The following is a 24,552-nucleotide window of genomic DNA, read 5'->3' as shown; positions in this document are numbered from 1 at the left end:
GGGGCTGTTCTTATGTTCTTATGTACAGTAGTTATCTCTTGCTTTCTGTGGTTCCCTTCTGCATCATTACTACATGTTATCTAACCAGCTACAGCAGGAGTGTCATAACATAAGGACCACGGGCCGGATGTGGCCCCGGAAGCTCTGTATCTGATCCCTGTAAAAATTGGGCTGTCCCAGCACTGCCCTTTTGGCAGCTCTGCTTCTGCTGAGGCTCTGGGAAGGGGAGACAAAAAGAGGCCTCAGAAAGCAAATAATGCTTCAGGGTAAGGTGCAGATGAAGAGGAGTGAGAGAGGGAGACACTGCCAAGGGGCTAGGAGAACTCAGTTATAACTCAGGCTGCCCTTTCAGCGGTGCCACTTCTGCCAAGGCATCATTTTGCAGAGCACCTCTCAGTTGCTGAGCTGTAAAGTGATGCCTTGGCTGAAAGGGCAGCCTGGGTGATAATTGGCTCATGCATATCTTGAAAATGTGGACAAGATTTGCATGTTTTCTCTTGTCGTTTGTAGCTAATGAGCTTCTCTGTGAGGTTATTTGTAGCCATCATCTGTTTAATGACATCACTTCCTGCTTAATGATGGCACTTCCATCAGCAAAGCGACATGAGTGCTGTTCGGCCCATTATGTGAAACAAGCTTGACACCCCTGATCTACCCCTGATGCTTTGGCAGTAAACAACCCATGTACATATACTGTGCTACTTTGTTTTGCCCTTTGAACTGGGCTCTGTGACAAATGTCTGTTTGACTTTGTGGCTGCCCGTTCCAGTGTTCGGGGCACTTAAAATGAAGAACTCCACATAAGTAACCCATATCCTTTCCTTGGCATCCCAATCAACCCAGATTGGGCATATACTGGGTCATGCACCCAGCAGCCCCTTTGACGAGGCCTGATATCAGGAGCATTTTATATTTCATGGTGGCTTGCTTGCCATCGTTGCTAAGTGTGGGTGCAAGGACCAAGAAGCTGGAGTAGAATAAGTAAACGGGGTGAGAAGACCCTGTGAGAATTACCTGGGTTTCACTTGTGGAGTTGGATACAGGGATGCTAGTTACCTGTATCCCTGCATTTCCTGTCCTGGAAATCAGGTGGGCTTCATTAGGGTTTTTGTTTTATTTGCTGATTATATCTTAACATCCTTGCCAACCTTTGCTGCCCCCTTTTCTTCTTTTTTTCCCAGGTAGTTAATCCTTGCACCCACACTTAGCAAGACAGCTGGGTGAGCCCTCATAACGCACCAGGTGCTCCCAACATTGGATATAGGAAAATGTGCCAAGGGGTGCTTGTGACACTGCTTTTTATAACCTGTGAAAATTAACTGGGTTTCACTTGCAGAATTGAATATGGGGTGCTGGGTCCCCAAGTCCCTGAATTTTCTGCTCCTGAAAATCAGGTGGCTTCATGCAAGGCTGTCCCATCCATGAAGGGGGTTGATGCAGCTTGAGTCAGCAGCAGAGAGGGGGCTGTGGGTCCTTTACTTCAAGTCTGCAGCTAGGCCCCCCCCCCCCCAGCCTGCTGCTGATGCAATGTGCTGATGCAAGCTGCATTGATCTGCTTCCTTACCATGCTCCTTTGCATGGAGCATTTGCATGTCTCCTTTAAATAAAACAGGAACTAATGCCTGGTTTGTGAAAACTGTAATGGAGCACAGTAAGGCACCTTTTTATAGCGTGCTGCAGTGGTGGCCTATCTGAGGCACTGTGGCTTTGGGTGGCATCCCCAGTCACACCCTACGTGGCTTCACAGCAGTGGCATCGCTAGAGGGGGTGCAAAGCACTAAGTTTTGCAGGGAGCCTCACTGTGGCATGCAAGCAGCCCCTCCCCCTCGCTTTCATAGACATCCTGCACATGCCCGATCCCGTCTGATCTTGGAAGCTAAGCAGGGTCAGGCCTGGTTAGTACTTGGATGGGAGACCACCTGGGAATACCGGGTGCTGCAGGCTTATACCATAGTCTTTCGAGGCTGAAGGTTGCCAACCAGCCTGGGTGGTGGGAGCAAAATGGAGCCCATGGTGATGCTCCCTGCAACATGTAGTGCTTTGCACCCCCTCTAGCTATGCCACTGCTTTACAGACAAATGGGTTGACTTAAAGTGAAATTCTTTATTTACTAAGTTGGGAAAGAAGATGCTCAAACACCACAACAAGGTAAACATGCCTACTATCTTAGAATGACTCATCATCCCCTTCAGGATGCTGCAGCATCACAGTCTCTGAGAGGGTGGTCCAAAACAGGTGAAAATGAGCCCAAATCAAGGGGGGGGGGGGAAAGGGACTTTCTCACCTAGCCCTAAATCTACCAAAGGAGGAGATGCCCATGTTGAATTCTCACAAATAGATTGTGGAGCCAATTCTATGCAATATTTCTTGAGAGTAAGCCCTGTTGAAGACAATGGAACTTCCTTCTGAGTAGACAAGCATAGGATTGCACTCTTACACAACTTGATTATGAATAAAGTACCAATGAAAAGCATACTGGTCTTAAAGGTTTCACATCTAAAACAGTGATCTTCCGGGGAGGGGGGGGCACAGTGCTGAGTCTTACAGAGTGCCTCAATGTGCTGTGTAAGGTGGCCCAACCCCCCTCACCGTCAGAGCCATTCTGGGTGACAAGAGCCCATTCTGGGCCACTGTGAGATACAGGAAGCAGGACTAGATGGGCCTATGGCCTGATCCAGCGGAGCTGTTCTTATGAGATACATCTGCTTTGCTCTTATTGCCCGCAATGGCTCCGAAAGCGAGAGGGAGGGGCAGCTTACATGGTGCATTGAGGCATCCTGCAAAATTTAATGCTGTCCCCTGCCCTCAGAACTCTGACCACTGGTCTAGAAAAGCAATATAGACAACATGAATAAATGGCTATATTGAGACAGCTCCAGAAAAGAAACATTTAAAAACATTCCAAATGCAGTACACATATTCATGGATTACAATCGGGAGCAAATAAGGCACAAACCGTTTTAGAACAGAAACTACCCCCTGTGTGCAGCGCATTGGTTGTTGCCAACCTTCAGTCTCGGAAGACTATGGTATTGTGCTCTGGATGGTGGTTCTGGCACAGCGTCTAGTGTGGCTGAAAAGGCCAATCCGGGAGTGACAATCCCTTCCACACCGGGAGCAAGTGCAGTCTGTCCCTGGTCTGTCTCCCTGGCTATGGGCCTTCCTTCTTTGCCTCTTAGCCTCAGACTGTTGGCCAAGTGTCTCTTCAAACTGGGAAAGGCCTTGCTGCACAGCCTGCCTCCAAGCGGGCCGCTCAGAGGCCAGGGTTTCCCACTTGTTGAGGTCCACTCCTAAGGCCTTCAGATCCCTCTTGCAGATGTCCTTGTATCGCAGCTGTGGTCTACCTGTAGGGTGCTTTCCTTGCACGAGTTCTCCATAGAGGAGATCCTTTGGGATCCGGCCATCATCCATTCTCACGACATGACCGAGCCAACGCAGGCGTCTCTGTTTCAGCAGTGCATACATGCTAGGGATTCCAGCTCGTTCCAGGACTGTGTTGTTTGGAACTTTGTCCTGCCAGGTGATGCCGAGGATGCGTCGGAGGCAGCGCATGTGGAATGCGTTCAGTTTCCTCTCCTGGTGTGAGCGAAGAGTCCATGACTCGCTGCAGTACAGAAGTGTACTCAGGACGCAAGCTCTGTAGACCTGGATCTTGGTATGTTCCGTCAGCTTCTTGTTGGACCAAACTCTGTAATGCAGCACATTACAGTACATAGAAAAGGCACTTTTCATTTTGACCTTAGCTGCAGAATCAAAGCAGACTGCCTCGCAAGCTACCTTATGACAGATAGACATTTTGGGACATAAGAATAAGTTCTAATTCCTAATTATAGGAAGCTGCCTATAAAGAAAAAATGCCCTGTCGCCTTCACACAGGAGTAAAGGAACAAATGAATAGTTGTAAACTGGATTTCTGTTAGGCCCTCTGGTGGCAGGAATGAGAAATGACACTGCCAAATTCTTCATTGGTAGCTCCAGTAGGAGCAGTGCTTAAAGTCCAAGACCTCCTGCCCCACTTGGCTTCCAGTCATCCTGCAGTAACACATCAGGGGCCCTGCACATGTTCATGAATATTGGCAAAGGGGCAGGAAGGGTAGGAGAAATGTGCCTCTCCTTTTTTTGCTGTGTTTTGTTTTGCTTTTCTTCCAGTATGTTGGAGGTGGGGGAAGGCTGCAGAGGGGGTGGCAGGCTCCCTGGACCCTCCAGAGAGCCATAGTGCACTTTTCTACCCAGTAGCAGTGTGATCCTGGTGAGGCCTGCAGGGCTGGCCTGTACCCAGGTTCCAGGGCACTTGGCTACTCTCCTTAAGGAGGGAATGGTCTTCTTCTGGTTCACTTGTGGGTCCCAACGCATCAGTTTGAGAATCACTGCCCTAGCAGATAAAGCAGTTTGTTTAACACAAGTGGGAGCTAAAATAACACAAGGATTACATATATATGTTTAGTTAAATATGCGGTGGGGGGGTCCTCATTTTACCATCCAGCATCCTAAAGGCTATTTTTCAAGTAGGTTCTGAATCTCCAAGGATTCAGGAAAAGCAGTGCAAAATATCAAGTCATATAGGAAAGTGAATATAAAATGCATTCTAAATTTGCTGTGAGGCTATTGTGTTAGATGAAAAATATAAAAGGAGATCCTTGAAGTTAAGAGATGCTAGTTAGACCGGTGGTTCCCAAACTTTTTAGCACCGAGACCCACTTTTTAAAATGACACTCTGTCAGGATCTACCTAGGTTTATCAGACTTTCAAGAAAGGAGCTCTAGAAAGAAATAATATTTATAAGTAGTAGTAAACAGAAAAAAGACCCTCATATACTTGTCTCCATATATTTACACATGCTTGCAAACTGCAGGAGCTGAGCTCCTTGCAAGGCAGTTAGCAGCTACTGTGTCTTGCAGGGCTTGAAGCAAATTAGTTATCAGATCTTTCCATCACCCTTTGATGACCCACCAGTGGGTCCTGACCCACAGTTTGGGAACCATGGAAGAGTATTACCAATTCACATTTGAGGAAAGTCTCTCTCTGTCTCTCTCTCTCTCACACACACCCACCCACCCACCCAGAGAGAGAGAGAGAGAGAGAGACAGAGACAGACAGTCATTGAAGCCTTTGTGTCCATAGAAACAGTTATTCAGATATGCAGGACTGAAGTCATTAGTACACACTTCTTATGGAAATTAAGAATGCATGAGATTAAGAGTCCGGTGATTACTATGGCCTTATATGGTAGGAAGTAGCTTGGAAGTATTTTGGCTGCCACTCTAAAACAAAAAAGTGAGTCATCATTATGAACAGAGGTTGAAGAGCACGTCAGGAAGTTTCTTAAAGGGATTGTCTGGCCTGCTGGACTTGAAGAGATGACATCACAAAATGTGGGTAGAACCACTAACCTTGATGGTTTCAGAATGGGATTAGACAAAATGCAAGGAGAACAAGTCTAGCAATGGGTACTAATCAGGTGGAGGATGATTTTTCTTCAGTTTCAGAGGCATCTTGCCTCTGAATGTCAATTGCTGGGCGGCAACAGTGGAAGATGGTTATTTGTCAGTGCGCCCCTGCGTCTGGGCTCTCCACTGGGCTTTCTGGCTGGCCACTGAAGGAATCAAGATGCCTCTTTGGCCTGATTCAGCAGGCCTCTTTTTGCATTGACTATAAAATGCACGTACAGAGAGAAAAGAAGGGAGCTGAACCTATATGTGCATCCTGCAGAGTTCATGATGAGCAACCCAATCCTGAGCTGCCCCATGCTCAGGGCTGCTGCAGTGCCGAAAATGGCTGCCACAGCAGGCTGAGCACAACTGGGCAGCTGCCACCAGCTCCTCAGGGAAAAGGGATGTTCATCCCCTTCCCCCAGGTAGAGAAAGTAGCCCCATAATGGGGCTACTTTATTCTGTGGCAGCTCTGGAGCTGCTGCAGAATCAAAGAGTTCCATGTTGGGCTATGTGGCTCAACGTGAAGTTCAGGATACAGTAGAGCTGAGCTCCACTGCTCCCGCCCTCTTCCTGCCCCGTGCCATCCCCTCAGCATGCCTCCTCCCCACCCTCTGCCTGCCCTCCTCCACCTCCCCCCTGCCCTGGAACGCCGCTTCCCCACTCCCCCACCTACCTCTCCGCCACCTGATGGCTTGGGCAACCACCAAGTGGCAGAGCACCAGCTTTCCACTGGCACTATGTCCCACAAACACGCCTTATGGCACATTTGTGACAGTGCGCCCCGGCGGGTAAACCAGTGTGCAGAGCTCAGGATTGGGCTCTGAGAGGGGCCAAAAATAGAGGCTATATTTTGTTCAGCCCGTTTGTCTGATATGCCAAATGTGGTCTGCAATTGACAGTTATAACTTGTTTCACAGTATTGCAGTGTAGCTGTTTCAGACTTGTACTTTCTTGAATCCACCCCGCTGTAGTAATTATTGCCTACGTTAGACCACAGTACAGACCCCACATAATCAGGTAATATAAGGTTTGAGATGTTGAACCTTGGTAATGTTTGTTGCGTGGCTAGGTATGAATGTTAGGCTGTACCTTCTGTCTGTGGTGGCTCACTATCATCTGGCTTGTAGTTTGCAAGAAGAAACCACTGTAGCCTGCCATAGTGACAGAGCCTGTTACTTTGTATCCTGACAGTCTCTGGGTCAGTCTCTGTCATTTCCAGTTGTAGTGTGGGGAAAAATCTCTGCAGTAGTCACTGGAGAGCTACCATAGGCCACAGTAGCCAATACTTTAACAGATGGGGCAATACTCTGACTCATTTTAAGGGAATTTCATATGTTCTTCAGCCCAAGACAGATCCTCCTTTAGCTATCACTGGATGAGTCTTTTGTGAAAGGTTTTTGCCTGTAGACTTGAAGTCTTAACCCTGTGGATTCCAGTTCCTTTGTCTCACCATAGTCCTAATCTGGTTTGGGAGATGCCCATCTCTCTCCACAGAGCCACCAACCAACAACACAAAGGCTATTGCGTTGGAACCAGGAGGGACTCTTGCAGCAGTATTCTATGTGTGGGATGCCACAGCTGAAAAGGTCCTTTGGATCACCTACCTGATTTCTGCTGGTGGGAGCACTCTGAGAAAGCCCTTAGATCAGTGGTTATCAGACTTGTTGGGAGTTATCCTCCTGGGATAAGTCCTTGCAGGGGTGGGGCAAGGGCAGCAACCTCCCTTGGGGGGAGGTCCTCCCTGGGCTGGAGGCCCTAAGTGGAGGGGGGAAGGGGGTGCTTTTACATTGCCCCACTGCCCACGCAGCCCTTTGCAGGACCCCCCCCCCCCCGATGCTTAGAATGTTCAGAAAAAGCGATTGCAAACCACTTCCTGGTTGCAACGCAAAACCAGAAGTTGTTTCCAGTCGCTTTTCCTGAACATTCTAATCACTGGGGAGCCCTGCAGAGGGCAGCAAGGGGCTCCCTTCAATTCCTGCAGCAGCCCTACATAAGGGGATCGCCCCCCCCTTTAGTGAGCCTGGTGAGCACGTCACTGCCTCTCCCCTTCCCTTGCCCCTTAAAGGGGTGGGGGAAGCTTTACATGAACTGGTGGGTCGCAACCCACCAGTTTGAGAACCACTGCCTTAGATAGCTATCTTAAAATTACAGGGCTGGATTTTGGCAGCATCCCGGCATAGGAACACCAAAGTAACTGTGCCTGGAAATGAGTGGCACCATGGCAGGGCAGCTTCCAGATTTGAGAGGAGACATGGCCAGGTTTCTGGGTGCTGTCCTATATTAGTAGGGCCCTTTCACTTTACCTTGGCTGGAAACAGCAGGATACAGGGAGCAGCAGCTAACCAATGCCAATAATGGCAGCAGCGCTCTCACAGCATCCAATAACAGCAGCATCTTCTCAGAGGTATGGCAGACACCCACATTGGGGGCTTCCAAAGCACTTGGGTCTCATGCACAACTTGGCCTTGCACCACAGCTCCAGGACTGTCAAAGACTCCCATATTTTGAGACTAGAGAACTCCCATATTTTAGGAAAGCTGTCACTAGGCTTTCCTGGTGCCTATGGGTGTTACATAAGAAGAGTCCCACTGGATCAGGCCAAAGGCCCATCTAGTCCAGCTTCCTGTATCTCACAGTGGCCCACCAAATGCCTCAGGGAGCATCCAAGGCAACAGACACAACCTGCACCCTGGTGCCCTCCCCTGCATCTGGCAATCAGAGGCAGCCTACCTCTACCTTGCACATACCTACCATGACTTGTAACCCATGAGGAACTTTTCCTCCAGAAATTTGTCCAATCCTCTCTTAAAGGCTACTAGGCAAGATGCCGTCACTACTTCCTGTGGCAAGGAGTTCCACAGAGTAATTGGAGAAAAGAAAGAGATAAATAGTGTGTGGGTGACACTCAGGAACTGTTGAAAGATTCTTTTGCACACGCACACACCCCTTAATATTGTGATACTGTTTGTTGCTGCAGGAACTATACTGACCTGTTGTGTTTCATCTTGCCCTGCAGAGCTGAAGGCCACCATTCCAACCTTCAGAATAACTGTGGGGGGAGGGGACTAGGACACTGTCAGAGTTTAGCCTCAAGTGATGGATTCTCCCTTTAGAAGTGGGAGTCAGCAGAAAGCTTCAGTTTTCCTCTAAACACTCCAGCTTCTGAAATACCTGTGGAAGTGAACCCTTCACACTGTGGATAATTCTTAGATGCACATAGCACCGGGGTGTCGAGTGGTGTTTACGAGTGTTCCTTAAGCCCGGAAGTCAGGCTAAACTCCTAATCACAAACCTCTTGCACTCTATGCATTTATGTAGGTTGGCAGTGTATGTTTACACAGACACTTTAAATGCTAACTACTGCTGACTCAAAAGCACACAGCCCAAACCCTGTCTACAAGCAAGGGCAGACCATTTCAGTCGTTAGAGTGCAATTGAAAGGTACACTGTGAAATATACATTATGTTTCTTTCTAATGAGCTCCTTGCTGCTGAAGTAATAAGATGGCCAAATATTTCTGCCTTGTGCCCCATGCATATTGACCCACTGCATCCTGCTTGCTAATTTTGATTGGCCATAAAACTTACCGAGCTATGCTAAAACTCCTGCACAACTTTGGAGCTGGGCTGGCCCTTCAGCCAAGTGACATTCAAGCGAGCAGCGTCTTTGGTGCTCCCTCCGTGTGTTCAGCTTTATGATCCCTTTTTTTAATGGTATATGTAGCCCCCTTTTTCATTGTGAGGTATTAACAACAACATATTTAATTTACATGTTTAATAACGTATAATTTATTCCTATTGTAGGAGACAGTAAATAAGCACATGTACTTGAATTCTGTATCCTCTTATTTTTGTCATTCTAACCTGTGCTGGAACAGGCAGGTCAAGTGGTTAGAAGATGGTTAGGATCCAGCCTAAGTTGCTAAGGCCAGTCCTACCCTCCATCCAGATCCAGTCTGCCCACTGTCCCAGCCTCCTACCATCCAAAAACACCCCATTCCACCCTACTGCCACCTTGTCCAATCCCCCATGTCAGTTGCCTTTGGCTGGAGCAAACCCCTGCCTGGTTGGGATGTGGCACTGGGAGGACGGCATGCATCCTCATGTTCCAGCCTACGTGGAACCTGAGTCATTGTGAATGTGCTTTATGGCACATTTCATGACACTTGCACAGGGGCCTTACGCCAGCCCAACATGAGGTTGGGATCTTGCCCTACATTACATATTTCACCCTTCCTTCCATGAGGTCAGAGTTGCATAGACAGTTCTCCTACCCCCACACTTTATCTTCATAACAACCCTGTGAGGAAAGTTAGACTGAGAAAGACCTGACTGGCCAAAAAGTCAGCCAGTGAATTATTTCCAATGGGTGATTTGAATTCCTGTGATCCAAGTCTGGTTCAAATATTCCCCAATCCAAGACTATTATACCATGCTGGTTTCTATCAAGATGTAACTTAAATCACATTACAATCTGCTCTCGGTATACAGGGGGGGGGGGATCCATTCCCGGAATCCCCACAGATACTGATATCCATGGATAATTAAATCTGCAGGGGGGAGGCTCAGAGGATCTAGGGGCACAACCAGATGTATCTTCCAGTCATATCCAGAGATGTCCTGAGGCATGCTGAGGTTGCATGTGGCCTCTACACTGGAGACTTCTTAAGGGCACTTCCGGTTTTTCGCTAAATTGGAAGTGCTTTCAGAAGGCTCTGGCAGGTGTTCTGAGATGCAGGGAGGCACCCACCCCTCAGAAGACCCTCCCCCATGAAACCTGTGGTCATGTACAAGAGTTCCCCTGAGGCTGCACCAGTGCAGGCTTGTGAACCGTGTTGAATCAGATCCGTGGATTGAAAACTTGCTGATGAGAAGGGAACACTGTATATGTAATTTAATAAGATGTGTTTCTTCTAATCTTGTAGAAGCATTTCAATTTTATGAATAACTGAAGCACTCAGAGGTCTCTGAAGGCCTTAGGAGTGGACCTCAACAAGTGGGAAACCCTGGCCTCTGAGCGGCCCGCTTGGAGGCAGGCTGTGCAGCATGGCCTTTCCTAGTTTGAAGAGACACTTTGCCAACAGTCTGAGGCGAAGAGGCAAAGAAGGAAGGCCCATAGCCAGGGAGACAGACCAGGGACAGACTGCACTTGCTCCCAGTGTGGAAGGGATTGTCACTCCCGGATTGGCCTTTTCAGCCACACTAGACGCTGTGCCAGAACCACCTTTCAGAGCGCGATACCAGAGTCTTCCGAGACTGAAGGTTGCCAACACAGAGGTCTCCCAGAGCCACAGGCAGTCACCTGGCTCACCTCCTCCACTAATCTGGCCCTACTTGCCTGCAACCAAGCTGAGCACAATCTGTAAGAAGCTCAAAAGTGTTCCTGTTTCTAATGCCTGCCCGGGACTGCAAAAAAATGGAGAGAGGATTGCTAAGCACCTTGCAGGCCCACCTGTTTCATCTCACCAAAGTAAGACAAACTGCAACTTCTCAACCTCTAAATGTTTAATGCCAGGATCGGCGATAATACACTATTTTAGAATGCAGGATGCAGCTTCACAGATAGATAATTCAAAGGCACTGACAGTTTCCTTCCCTAGCCAAGTCCGATGAAGCTTTTTAATAAATAAAACCAGCTGCAATTTAATTACCCAGTGCTTGCTCCAAAACAAAGCTGGACAGAATTGGATTTGAGGAGAGAGATCGTCAGCCGCTAAGACTATGGAATGATATTCTGCTATGGTGCAGATTCAGGATGGTGCAGGATACTGGGAACGCTAGCATTGTATTTAATTTTGGGTTTGTCCAGTAAGCTTGCAGACCAGTTGCAGTTAGAAAAATAACAAACTGGCCTGCCTGCTCTAGTGCTTTTAAGAGCAGTTTGGTCTGTAGAAATGGGCAGTTGAAGCTTTTCATGGCAGGGGGATAAATATTGAATACCTACAATCATCTGCAGGTGAAATTGCTGTTAAAGGGTGCAGAGAATGGTTGATTTGGTAACTTTGTACAGGTTACAGGTTTGCAGGTTGTACAGGTTTGCAGGTGAGACGCCTGCATTGGCTCGGTCATGTTGTGAGAATGGATGATGGCCGGATCCCAAAGGATCTCCTTTATGGAGAACTCGTGCAAGGAAAGCGCCCTACAGGTAGACCACAGCTGCGATACAAGGACATCTGCAAGAGGGATCTGAAGGCCTTAGGAGTAGACCTCAACAGGTGGGAAATCCTGGCCTCTGAGCAGCCCGCTTGGAGGCAGACTGTGCAGCATGGCCTTTCCCAGTTTGAAGAGACACTTGGCCAACAGCCTGAGGCTAAGAGGCAAAGAAGGAAGGCCCATAGCCAGGGAGACAGACCAGGGACAGACTGCACTTGCTCCCGGTGTGGAAGGGATTGTCACTCCCGAATCGGCCTTTTCAGCCACACTAGACGCTGTTCCAGAACCACCATTCAGAGCGCGATTCCATAGTCTTTCGAGACTGAAGGTTGCCAGCTCACTAACTAACAGTTGCCCAGTATTGATGGATTGCAGCCAAAACCCAGAATCCTGAGGACAGAAGATGCAAGGGAGAAGAAACCATTTACCATATGCAATTCTGTATATCAGTGTGCAGTTACCTGCACAACCAATAAGCACATAGGGTTCTGGAATGGGGAAGATTGCTGCCCTCTTGGCAGAAGAGGAGCCCTGGTTAAAATATTTTCATATACCTCTGTTCCAGGGGTGTCCAAACTTTTTGGCAGGAAGGCCACATCATCTCTCTGACACTGTGTTGAGGGCTGGGGGGAAAAAGAATTAGTTTACATTTCAAATTTGAATAAATTTACATAAATGAATGTATTAGAGATGGAACTTATGAATCAATGACGGTCTTGCAATAGCTTAAGGCCTTGCACAAAGCAAGGCCAGCCTTTCCTTTGCTGCCACTGCTGCATCACAGATGTGAAATAGCAAGCAGTGGAGGGAGCCCTTGTCCCACAGCTCACTCGAGAGGTCGAACAGTTGGCCATCACTCTGACAGCAGTTGCATCAGGCCAGCTCAGGCTCCAGCAAGTCTCCAGAGGGCCAGAGGCCCTGGATCATTCAAACCTGGATCATTCAGGTTTAAGTCCAACTCCAGAACCACTACATCAGCAGATCTCAAACTCTCTAGGACAGTTTGAGCCACAGTAAGTTCTTGCAGGGGGGAAGGCAGCATCTAAAAGTGAAAGTGCAGCAATCGCGCCCCACCTCCACAAAACTGGTAGTGGAGCGCAATCTCTGCACTTTCACTTTTAGAATGCTGGGGAGCCCTGCGGAGGGTCACGCAGGGCTCCCCGTACCCCTGGGAGGCTGCTGCAGGGACTGGTGAGTACCAGTCCCTGCAGCCCCCTTAGTCCCCCCTGCCCATGGCCCCTTAAGGGGGCAGAGTCCAGGGCCCTCAGGTTGTATCCAGGATCCATGGATACAGGCCCCTCTGTACAGTTCTCATCTGCTAGGATTAGGTCCCTGGAAAACCTATTTTCACATTTTTTTTAATTTTTTTTTATTTTTCACATTTTTATACCGCCCTTCCTCCAAAGAGCTCAGGGCTGTGTAGACAGCTGCTCCCCTCCTTCTGTCCTCACAACAACCCTGTGAGGTAGGTGAGGCTGAGAGAAAGTGACTGGCCCAAGGTCATCTAGGAAGCTTCTTGGCTGAGGGGGGATTTGAACCTGAAATCTTCCAGGTCTAAGTCCACCTCCCAAACCACTACACCACCCTAGTGGATACTGAATTTGTAGATACTGAATCATTGAGCCTATGGGGGAAGGGGTTTGGTTTCACGGAACCCTCTTCACCATACGCTCTATGAACCTGAATCTTAACTTGAAGTCTATGGGGTGGGTGATAGGGAGGGCTCATCAATATCTCCAACATCTGATGTTTCCTTCACCGCGCTAGATATCCCTTGATGATTTGAAAGTTGTAGCGATAGTGATGGCGATTTCTCTGTGCTGGCTATCCCTTGACTCAGTGGTACTCAAACTTTTCTGGCCAATGGATCCCTTGACCCCCATGGCTGTTGGCCATGAGTCCCCATCATGTTCCTGACAGCTGGAAGTGACATCATTAAACAGGAAGTGGCCAGAAATATTAACTATATTAATATTAATTATGTTCATATCATTAATTAAATGCAGATCTTAAAAATATATTATTAATACACAGCAATATACATGCTTTATAAATGATCAGCTGCTGATCACTGTTGGAGACAGGATGCTGGAGTAGGTAGATTTTGTCTGGTCCAGGACTCATTTTTTTAAACTTTGTAAGCATACCAATAGAATTGTTTTATCAAATGAACTTTGTGAACAACCAGTCTGACCAACGTTACACACACTCACACCCCTGTGGACCCCAATCCAACTAGTCATTTCTCCCATTCTCCTTGGATAGGATTGAACCCTTTATTAATTTAATGAAATTAAATTTCTCCAGCAGCTGGTGGGGAAAAAAAAATAGATCATGAAAATATATCAGAGCTGTTAAGGGTTTGGTTAGGAAGCTGATTTGTCTCCTATACTAGGAGATGCACAGCTCAAGCCTATGCATGTCTACTCAGAAGTAAGTCCCATTAGAGTCAATGGGGCTTACTCCCAGGAAAGTGGGGATAGGATTGGGCTGGTAATCACTTCATCAATGGCTGATGAGCATTCCCTTCAAACAGCAAGATTCATCACTTTAAAAATACAGCCTTTCCTCTTCAGTCAAACAACAAGATTAATAAATCACTTTAAAAACAGTACCCTTTATCTGCTCCTGGCCAAGTAAAGGGTTTCTCTCTCTTCCCCCCCCCCCCTTTGCCAACTGCATGGAAACAACTTTAAGACCCCAGGGAGGTGTTTTATTTGGGGAGGGGGAGGAAAGCAGGAAGGTTTGGAGATTGAAAGGGGAGAGTGGAAGAGGGAGGGGGTTGAAAAGAGAGATTTCACTTTGATGAGAAGCGATCCCAGGCTGGGAACTAGGAACCAACCAGAAAAGAATCAAAGAGGATTTCTTTCTGATGGTCAGCAAGGACAAGGACTGCCAGCTGAGCATGCTCAGTACTTGCTAGATGGGGGTTGGAGTCCAAGAGCTTTGGAAACAACATGCAGTGAACACAGAAGGCGGCAGCCTCCTGGTGGAGGGAGAAGAGGGCGGGGCGGCAGCAGCCACTCTCGCAGGGAGCAGTTGAGCAACTCCCATTTCTTCTGCTTTAAAAAAAAAATGTAGAAGACAGGCTTGTATTCTGCCCAGGGGTGTGACTGTAGCTGCGAGAGGACATCTCCTTTGAGTTCCTGGCGCCTCCCTAAGAGCCGTGCCTCACAGTTTGAATAACACTGCCTTGACTCATTGAAGATTGCTGGCTTGACAACAAAGAGATCAGCCTTGGAAAGGGGGTTGCTTCTTCTGTACTCCTCCTCTGTCTATTGGCTCCTTCCCTTGGCTTGCCCCAGTCCCAGAGCAGCCCTCAGTAGCCTTCCAGAGACCTCTCATCATCTACCTCTGATCATCGCCAGGGTTGTGAAGGTCCAGCTGGATGGTGGGGCAAGTCTGGAAATGGACACAAATGTGTCTGACGATTCTCCATGGGCCATTGCCAATGCCCATTTGATGCAGCACTAGCATAGTATTCGAAAATCACAAGAACAGAGTCTCAGATAACAAGAGGTAGGTGGCAATTCTGCAGATAAGCACATTCACCAATAGCGAATTCACATATAAAAAGACCTGTCTGTATCATCTTGCTGGCCCCTACTCTCCCCTCTTGCCCTATGTTTGGGAAAGTCTGTATTGCTGCAGACTGTCATCCCTTCAAGTTTATTGTTCTCATTCTGTTGGATGACTTTGCACCAGTCCTTCAGCATCCTTGTTCCTGAATTCTCCATCCCTTTGCTCTCCTGTGTCCCATGATCTCGTCCCAGTCCTTGACCTGCATGAGTTTTTAATCCCAGCAGTGTCCTGCTGGAGCTTGAGTGCTTCTTCTTTTTAATGGGCTCCAAGTGGATTGGTTCAGACCTGCATTCCTTTTAGAACTTGCCCATTCACACTCTTGGCTTTTTTTTATTTATTTAAGTCTTACATCTTTTGGGAAAGAGGAGTACTTCCATTCTTAGAACATCCTAATTCAGGAATCAAAAGTAGAGCGCCTGAATATAAAAATAATCTCTCGGGAAGAAAATAGCTCCGCAATTACTAGAAGCCGGCAAATTGTGCTGACAAGCCACAATTAAAGGCCACTACAAGGACCAGCGCAAAACACAATTACTCACTTAACCCTATAAATGTGGTGGCGTTGCAGATTCTGATTCGGCCCTGAAATAATAACAACATCGCGGAATGCCATTGTAGTAGCACATTGCCGCTAGCTCAAGGGAGATGCTGGGAGTTCTCCTGCAAGAGATTTGTAAAAGGTAACACAACACTGGAAGGCTGTCAACATTTTTTAGCCTATACTTCCCTGTCATTGTGGAATGGCAGTAATTAAGGCAAGGGGGACCTGCCACCTCTGACTCAGAATCCTCTGTGATGTTATGGACTGTCCCTGCTTGCTCCTCATTAAAGCTGTAAGCACCAGATTCACTCTGGATGAGTCACGACGCTGTCCTTTGTCCCCAGATGACTTTGCCAATATTTCCTCGAATCTAGAGGGCTCCTTGTAGAGGGCTGTCTCTGGCATTCTGATCCGCATATTAAAAAATGAGCGAGGCATACGCTTAAGCCAACCCACATGGGAGCGATCGCAAATTGGCATGCTACACCGGCGACCCTGCCAGTGGCGCTTATGCTCCCGGACTGTGTTGTATGGTGGGATGCATTACCACTGATTGTGCCGCTGAAGAGCCCGTTCCCAGCCTGTCAATCTGCGTGGCGAGGACTGGTGTTGAAATGTTTGTGCTGTGTGTGGATCTAAGCATGTGCAAGGTTTGCATTTCAGCACTATATAGCCAGGGACCTGTGGCCTGCTGTGGTGTGGTGCAGTGTTCCTCAACCTTCATCCTCCACTGTGCCATTTCACATGGTCCACCTATTTGAAGTACCACCGGAAGTAATTGTTGATTACATCACCGCCAGTTACTTCCGGGTTGGGAGGCCAGATGCGACATGACAAACACCAATAAGAGGATCAGGGCCCAATCCTATCCAATTTTCCAGTGCTGGTGTAGTTGTGCCAGTGGGGTGTGCACTGCATCCTGTGGCGGAGGGACAGTCACTGGGGCCTTCTCAAGGTATGGGAACATGTGTTCCCTTACCACGAGGATGCATTGTGGCTACCCCAGAGCTGGAAAGTTGGATAGGATTGGGCCCTCAGGGTGGATGGGAGGGCTTTTTTGTGCATGGAAATCATGCTCTGCATGCTGCGCTGAGCCTCCTACCACTGTTTGTTGTGTTGCGTTCCTGGTTTCATCACTGGGCAGCAGGTGTTCAAAGGTTCCATGAGTACTACCAGACACCACCTCAAGTACCACTGGTGGTACCTGTACCACTTGTTGAGAAACACTGGTGTGGTGGATTCTACCATCCCACACTACTTCTCATTTCCAATATTTCACCTAGCACGAAAATGAAGCATGCATTTGCATCAATGTGTATTTCAAAGGCGGCTAAGCAGGCTTCTTCTGAGCTACTTTGATGTTTATGTTTCTCTGTTTGATCCAGTTTTAATCACTGCTGTGTATTGCTGTTGCAATATTGTGGGCTGCCTTGAGGCCCCTGTGATGATGGAAAGATGGGTCAAGTCCGTACACCAGTGCTTCCCTCCTTCCCCCAGATCTACCCCTTCCCAGGACCAAAACAGTAGCCTGTGCTGCCACAATGAAGGCAAAACCAGTTAGAAGGAGACTGCCTTCAAAGGCAGCTCCCTAAAGTTTCTGCAGCAGTGGATAACTGTGATCTAGGAGGACTGGGAAAAACTCTGGTTGAGCTGGCTCATGCCAGTCTCAGCAGTCAGGTTGGCTAGGGTCTGTTGTGTTTGAGTTGCCAGCTGAAGGTTTTTTAAAAGCATAATAATAAGCATGGGCAGATGTGTTTGTGTTCATCTGAGCATCGTTTCTCTTCCAGTGGCTGTCACTGATGTCTCCTTTGTGTGTCTTTTTAGACTGTGAGCTCCCTCTTTTCTTTCCCTTTGCTGTATAAACCACCTTGAGAACTTTTGCTGAAAAGGGATATACAGTTTAGTCCTCATTATCCGCATATTCAAGGTCCATGGATGTGACTTACTGTGGGTCCCAACCCCATGTCTGGAAGTCCTTACTGAACCTCCTGGACTCGACTAGAAGTGCCTTCCTGTCACACCTGGGAGGTGTTCTGAGGTGTGGAGAGGTTGCGTGTGGCTTCCGCACACCTCAGAGGCCAGAGGAGGAGCAGTAATCCAATCTAGACGTCACGAGAGCATGGGTCACCATGGCCAAGTCTGGGTCACAATGGTCAAGAACTGACCTTTAGTTCCCATTTTCTAAGACCCAAAATGTTGTAAGTTCCCTGATAGTTCTTGTTGCCAACTCTTGCAGCTTTTCTAGTTCTCCAATATCCCCTTCTTCTTTTTTCTTCTTTTTTTGAGATGGGGCAACCAGAATCATAGACCATCTTCCAAGGGTGGTTACACCATTGATTTATATAAGGGCATTATAATACTGGCAGCTTTAGTTTCAGTTCCTTAATCATCCCAAGCACACAAGAAATGCCAGAAGCAGAACCAATGCCATAAGAACGTAAGAACAGCCCCACTGGATCAGGCCATAGGCCCATCTAGTCCAGCTTCCTGTATCTCACAGCAGCCCACCAAATGCCCCAGGGAGCACACCAGATAACAAGAGACCTCATCCTGGTGCCCTCCCTTGCATCTGGCATTCTGACATAACCCATTTCTAAAATCAGGATGTGCATACACATCATGGCTTGTAACCCGTAATGGATTTTTCCTCCAGAAACTTGTCCAATCCCCTTTTAAAGGCATCCAGGCCAGATGCCGTCACCACATCCTGTGGCAAGGAGTTCCACAGACCAACCACATGCTGAGTAAAGAAATATTTTCTTTTGTCTGTCCTAACACTCTCCCAACACTCTCTCCCAACACTCTCCCAACACTCAATTTTAGTGGCTGTCCCCTGGTTCTGGTGTTATGTGAGAGTGTAAAGGGCATCTCTCTATCCACGTTATCCTTCCCATGCATAATTTTGTATGTCTCAATCATGTCCCCCCTCAGGTGTCTCTTTTCTAGGCTGAAGAGGTCCCATTGACACCCACTCTCTGTTTCCTGGTCTTCAACCAGGTCTCAATCCAGGAGAGGACCTGCTCTCTAATTCCCTGACTGTGAAGTTTTTTTCAGTAGCCTTTGGTGAGGGACCGTGTCGAACACCTTCTGAAAGTCCAGATATATAATGTCCACGGGTGCTTGCCCGCCCCACTGAGCCTCCGTGCCAGACTAGCTGCTCCGCCCCCTCCAGCTACGCCACTGAGCGGAACTGCTGCCATCATTCACTGAACCCTTTCCACACTTGGCCCCCCCCTCTCTGCCCCAGTCCCCGCCCCATTCCGCCTACCTAAACCTACCACCCACCCAGAATTTTGTTGGCAACCTTCAGTCTCGAAAGACTATGGTATACAGATATACCCACCCACCCCCACACTAACTAACCAGTGCATCTTCTAAGGCTGTTGTCGTGCAGCCACTGCTATTTGCTATTTCTGCTGGTGGCCCAGTTGCGCACAACAGCACTTCACATTTTGTGACACCGGCAAGGCCACTGCCACTAGAGTGCCACTGGACAGCACAACATATGGCCTGTTAGAATTGGGCCATTTGTTGTGCCCTGATGCCAGTGATGTTTTCCTTAATAAGTTACTAGAATACATCTGTTATAGGGTGTTGTTCCAGTTGCATAGCTGAGGAACGGTCACAGGACCTCGGGTGGCATTGTCTGGGGGTGGCAATGCCCCCCTTGCCATGGCCAGTTGCCGCAGTCCTGCCTGCCTTGCTTGCAGTCAAGCCTCTTGACACAAGGCCTCCCGCAAAAGCAGCCAGCCTTGCTCCAAGTAGTGCGTGGACTACACTGAGAGTTACTGTGGGGGTTCTCCTGCCCATCCATCCCCCGCAGCCTTTCTCGGCATGGACAGAGCAAAGCACCCAGCTTTGCTCTGACTGACCATGCTGAGAATGACTGCGCAGGAGGGCAGGAGAACCTGCCCACCTCCTGCAGTCATTCATGGTGTGGCCAGCTTCACTCCAGAAATAGTTGCTGTGACATCTACAATTACTTCTGGGTTGGAGGGGGCAGCAGGCCAACCAGCATGCTCTGGGGTGGCACGCCGGCCAGTTACACCCTGGCTGTTCCCACGTATCCATTTATCTGAACATTTCATTAAATATTGGAGCGGCGGCTTACAAGTATTTAAATCATAAATCAATATTCCATTTTGTATTCTGCATTTCCACACTATGCAGGAGCTCAGAGCAGATTACACTTTTTAGAAAGAGAAAGATTCTGAACATGTAAGAAACGCATCAAGAGAAAAAGCAGTCACTGCTTCTCTCACCTATTTATCAAGTTCTCTGGCTGCCTGGTCTCCCATGGTTGGTTGGCAACCTTCAGTCTCGAAAGACTATGGTATAAGCCTACAGCACCCAGTATTCCCAGGCGGTCTCCCATCCAAGTACTAACCAGGCCTGTCTCCCATGGTATTGAGGAATTTAATACAGGGGGATCCCATATCCGCGGTTTCACTTATCCACGGATTGGGTCTGCAGGCCCCCCTGCACCCTTCCCCATGTGCCTTCTCTGGGAGCGAGGGAAGCCCTGCTCCCTTTATCTCTGGAGTATCTTCTGACACGTGTCATGCAGAGTGTCACGCGGCTTCTGCTGGGCTGAGAATGACTCATAGAGCAAGAAAACCGCAACTTTTGGTTTTTCATTAAAAACATCAATTTGCTCTACAAGTCATTCTTAGCCCAGCAGAGGCTGCGGGTGGACACACGTGGCCTCTGCTGGGCTCAGAAGACCCTCTGAAGGTGATGGGAGCTCAGCTTTCCTCGCCTCTGGAGGGTGGGCAGCATTCCCTGGTATCCCTGGTTTCACTTAAGCGTGGAGCATTCCAGAACAAAACCCCCACAGATACTGGGGGATTCCTGTAATGCAATTTGCCTGGTTGCACCTGGCAACCCTAACCACAGGAGGCAGAGAGGAAGTGAAGACAGTTCTGCCTTTTAAAGTTAATAGTATTTGAATATTGTTTTAGAACAATTATGAGGCAATATAACTAATTAGCAGGACAGCTGTATTCTTTACTAAATGCCAGACCACTGAAATGCAGAATTAAAAGGACTGTTTTTTTTACTCCATTCACTTTTAAAATGATCACATTGCAAAGCACAATGGAAAGTGAGTAAGATTTACTGCGCAATCCAAATCTTGGACTAGACTGGTGCAGGCCCCCTACGCTGGCCCAGGTGTGTCTCGCAAATGTGCCATAAAGCATGTTTGTGGTTATTCTTGAGCCATCTAGGCTGGCGCAAGGAAGCGTATTGGCCTGCTGGTGCAAGGATCTGCTGGTGCCAAATCCAGCCCCGGAGGGAGTAAGTTTGCACTTGCCCAGACAGGCTGGTGCGAGAGGTGAGAGAGTGTCAGGAGGGTGTTCCAGGGATGGGGAGGGGGCATTTTTGTTGGGGGGGAGGGCAGTCCAGGAGGTGGATCGGGCCCAGGAGAGAGGTGGGATCAGCTGTGGCAGTGCAGGCTGACTGATGGTGCTGTGAGGTTTTTCACACTGTGAAAACAGTAAGCAAGCACACCCAGACACAGGCAGACCCAAGTCTGCATGCATGGGGACGACTGCAGAGTCAGGGGGTCCCTGATTCGAGTGTTTTTTCAGAATCTTCCATGCGCGCGACTCACAAGTCATCAAAAATGTGCATTTTCATGACTCAAGTCCGAGTCACTGAGTGTAGTTCCCATCCCTGCTAATGCATCTCTACAACCTGGAATGACAGGGATATTAACTGGACTGAGCGAGCCAAGTAAATCCAAATAATTAAGAGGAAATCGTTGGGTTGCAAACTGTTCACAGTTCAAGTGGAAGGAGAGAATGAGATTTCGTTTCAGGAATGGGATATATTACCACAGGCACATGACTGAAATATGTTAAATATCATTGAAGGCATCCTTCATTAGCTTCTTAAATGGGAGTGAAATTCAGGATAACATTGATCAACACTGCCATTCTCTTTCTCCTTGGCCTGTCTTTTAAAAGGTTAAGACATGACTGGCAGATACTGGAATACTCTTTGCATTCATTAGTATTAACTGATTCATTCATTCATTGAAAAAACTCTCTAGTATTCTAGTTCACACCAAGGTCATTTGGCTCCCGGGGCCCATACATTTTTGGCACCCCCCATGACAAAATTACTTTCAGTAATAGTCATGGCATGACATGAATAATAATAATCCCCTGAGAAGAAGTGCAGACAGTTAACATTTTCTTTTGTTGGACTGTGTGTGTATTAAATATATATATACTGTTGTTGTTGGCAACCTTCAGTCTCGAAAGACTATGGTATCGCGCTCTGAATGGTGGTTCTGGAACAGCGTCTAGTGTGGCTGAAAAGGCCGATTCGGGAGTGACAATCCCTTCCACACTGGGAGCAAGTGCAGTCTGTCCCTGGTCTGTCTCCCTGGCTGTGGGCCTTCCTTCTTTGCCTCTTAGCCTCAGCCTGTTGGGCAAGTGTCTCTTCAAACTGGGAAAGGCCATGCTGCACAGCCTGCCTCCAAGTGGGCCGCTCAGAGGCCAGGGTTTCCCACTCGTTGAGGTCCATCCCTAAGGCCTTCAGATCCCTCTTGCAGATGTCCTTGTATCGCAGCTGTGGTCTACCTGTAGGGCGCTTTCCTTGCACGAGTTCTCCATAGAGGAGATCCTTTGGGATCCGGCCATCATCCATTCTTACAACATGAATGAGCCAACGCAGGCGTCTCTGTTTCAGTAGTGCATACATACATGCTAGGGATTCCAGCTCGTTCCAGGACTGTGTTGTTTGGAGCTAACTTTGTAAATTGTGTGTATGTATGTATATGTGTATATCTATCTATCTACCTATCTATCTATATTTATCTTTAGCGTTTGTTACGTTTCTTCTTGAAAAAGAAGTTTAAACATCCTCTTGGACACCCCTTTGCGCATATATATATATGTGTTTGAACATCCTCTTGGACACCCCCCCCCCGCAACCTGGCACCCACTCTCTTTGTATGTACTAATGTGTGGAGTGGGGGGGGGCACCCTCTTTGTATGGCACTGGTCCACACATTAGTACATCTCTTCATGTCATAATGATATCGGCTCAGGTGAACTGGACACTTCATAGTGGGAAGTTAGCAAGGAGCAGAGGCTGGCAGATCACCAGGTAAGAGGGGGGCGGTTTTTGACATGCCACCCCAGGAGGTCTTGGGTAAGCCCTGTCCACTTTCTTCTTACGCAGCCAGTTATCATTAGTATAGTGGGCCCTCAGTATCGGTGGGGAAATGTTTCAGGCTCCCCCATGGATACTGGAATCTGTGAGGTGGCCTGGCATGATGCCACAACTACTCACCTAGAGGTTGTGCCCAGTCTTTTGGAGGTCGCCCAGTCTCCTCAGATCACCTCCTGGATGCAACCAGAAGCTGCCTGTGTGTACTGGAAGTGGCTTCCTGTCACATCTGGGAGGCCCTCTGCAGCCTGGACTCGGCATCCACAGGTGATCAAATCCACGGATGCCAGGCCTGTGGATAAGGAGGGCCCACTGTACATGACAACTGTTACCCTGCAGATGCCTGATCTCATCTGATCTTGGGAGCTAAGCAGGGTCAGGCCTGGTTAGTACTTAGATGGGAGACCGCCTGGGAATACTGGGTGCTGTAGGCTTATACCATAGTCTTTCGAGACTGAAGGTTGCCAACCATCCACTGAACATGATACAAGTAAAGCCCCTTAATCCCTGGCTTTAAATTATGCTCTGATATGAAATGATGACAAATCCCTGGCAAACTATAGTGCAGTCATACCCTTCCCCTTCTTCAAGATAAGTCTTTTGGAAAGGGGAGAGGGTAAAAGGGAAGGGGGAGCAACAACTAAATCAAACTTTTCAGGTGTTCTGTTAAACATAAAAAAAAAATCCTCAGAATCTTCCAAGTGCTCATTAGGACTGCTCTAACCATTTAGGGCAGGGAGGAGGAAGACGTGCATTGCTATATCCAGCTAAACACTGCCTATATGTGACAGATTATAGGAAATGGCACACAACAAGTTTAATGGAGTATAATTATTCCACTGGAACCCAAGAGCATCCATTAATCATTGTGGGAATCTCTACTTTAGCTTTGTGCTGTTCCAGCTCTTGGAAGATCAAGTGCTTGATTGCAGTTAATTAATTTTTAAGAATGCTCTTTTGTTGACGGTGGTTGAACATTTGTATTCTCATCCAACTCGCAAAGCAAATAAATATCAAACTTCTGCTTTGAAAAGGGAAGGCTACCAAACCCATAGTGCGCACATCATCATGTTGGCAACCTTCAGTCTCGAAAGACTATGGTATTGCGCTCTGAAAGGTGTTTCTGGAACAGCGTCTAGTGTGGCTGAAAAGGCCGATTTGGGAGTGATAGTCCCTTCCACACCGGGAGCAAGTGCAGTCTGTCCCTGGTCTGTCTCCCTAGCTATAGGCCTTCCTTCTTTGCCTGTTTGCCTCAGTCTGTTGGCCAAGTGTCTCTTCAAACTGGGAAAGGCCATGCTGCACAGCTTGCCTCCAAGCGGGCCGCTCAGAGGCCAGGGTTTCCCACCTGTTGAGGTCCACACAGTGCGCACAGTGGAACCTTATGAAGTTTTATTATTTCAATCAACAGCATTTGGTGTGCTAAAGTTGTCACTAGGAAGACATTCCTAATCTTCCTTGTATCATTAGTCTTCCTTATAAGTATCATTAAGGCTTTAATCTTATGCACACGTTCCTGAGAGTAAGCCCCACTGCAGACTTAGGAACTTATTTATGAGTAGACAAGCAAAAGATTATGCTCTAAGACAGAGTTCTCCAAACTTTTTGACCAAAGGGCCGCATCAAATATCTGGCATGGTGTTGAGGGCCAAAAAAAAAAAATTAA

The 24,552-nt window shown here is 47.9% G+C and overlaps 1 protein-coding gene and 1 pseudogene across 2 annotated transcripts in view; both read left to right on the top strand.

The window, feature by feature from the left end:
• BEGAIN (brain enriched guanylate kinase associated) overlaps positions 1 to 24,552 on the top strand; it is a 164,804-nt gene that overhangs the window by 6,759 nt on the left and 133,493 nt on the right. The gene's annotated exons all lie outside the window — the stretch shown is intronic.
• LOC136637488 (5S ribosomal RNA) lies at positions 1,825 to 1,944 on the top strand (annotated as a pseudogene).

This window comes from Tiliqua scincoides, chromosome 1, assembly GCF_035046505.1.
Source record: "Tiliqua scincoides isolate rTilSci1 chromosome 1, rTilSci1.hap2, whole genome shotgun sequence".
Taxonomy (NCBI): domain Eukaryota; kingdom Metazoa; phylum Chordata; class Lepidosauria; order Squamata; family Scincidae; genus Tiliqua; species Tiliqua scincoides.
Note: the sequence above shows the minus strand (reverse complement) of the source record. Positions and strands in the feature narration are given on the sequence as shown.